Genomic DNA, 1,051 nt, shown 5'->3' with positions numbered 1-1,051 from the left:
TCACTCTATTTTATTATATTAATGTTTTATTAATAAATAATAATAAATTTTAGAAAAAAGGACAAATAAGTCCCTACTTTTTTCTGCAGATATTTTCGTCTTTAAGAAACGAAAAATACATTCATGTCCTTGACCCCTCCAAAATGTAGACAAATTTATCCCTCCGTTGGACCCGACAAAAAACTCTGACGTGGCAAACATGGTGCTGACCTGCCCGTTACTGGATGACACGTGGCCTGTAACTTTTGAAAAGAAGACATATTAGTCCCCACGCACTAAAACGACGTCGTTTCACCTTCTTTAATCCCCTTGTGCATTACCCATAAACCCCCTTCTTTCTTGTGTCTCCCACGACTCCCACCGACCATGGAGCACGTCAGTTGCCGCGATTTCCACCGTCAAAGGCACCGTCGATTGCCCCATGCGCACCCTCCACAACTATCGTGTCCCACTGCTCTATATCGCCGTCGAAACTCACCGCTGCCTCCACATGACCGTTCGGTGCTCCTCGCGTCGTGACAACGCCGCCGCGAAGCACACCCGTGGAACCACTCACGACGCCGTCCTCACCGCTCTGGATCCAGCCGCCTCCATCATGCACGGTGTCCTCTCCTTCCTCTTTTGCGACGGCGCCGACCTCGGCGCCACTGCCTTTATGTAGAACTGCAGCTTCGTCAGCGCTGTTTACTGTCGCCCGGCCAACGCCCGCCTTTGTAAACGAGTATGGTGGCTTTGGCGGTGGGAGATTCAACCCCTCCACTGCTGCTCCGCCGCCCTGGACGGCAACTTATTCCTCGGCCAGAATTGTTTCCTCCAAATGCGTCAAATGTAGATCCAGGTGTTCTTCGAATTTTGCATATGCAATTTCTGGTAAGTTGCTGTTCTATTTGAGAGCGTAGCAATTTTTCTAGAATTATGAGGAGTTCTTACATGTTCTTCATAAATTGCACAATTTGGACTTGTTGAATTGTGAACTGAGTCTGTGAAATTGAATTTGTGCTCTGTTGTTAGTGAATATGTCGCTGAATTGCTTGTTGAATTTGAATTTCCA

The sequence above is a fragment of the Arachis ipaensis genome, chromosome B10, assembly GCF_000816755.2.
Source record: "Arachis ipaensis cultivar K30076 chromosome B10, Araip1.1, whole genome shotgun sequence".
Taxonomy (NCBI): Eukaryota; Viridiplantae; Streptophyta; class Magnoliopsida; order Fabales; family Fabaceae; genus Arachis; species Arachis ipaensis.
The sequence above is the reverse complement of the archived record's forward strand: the minus strand, read 5'-3'. Positions refer to the sequence as shown.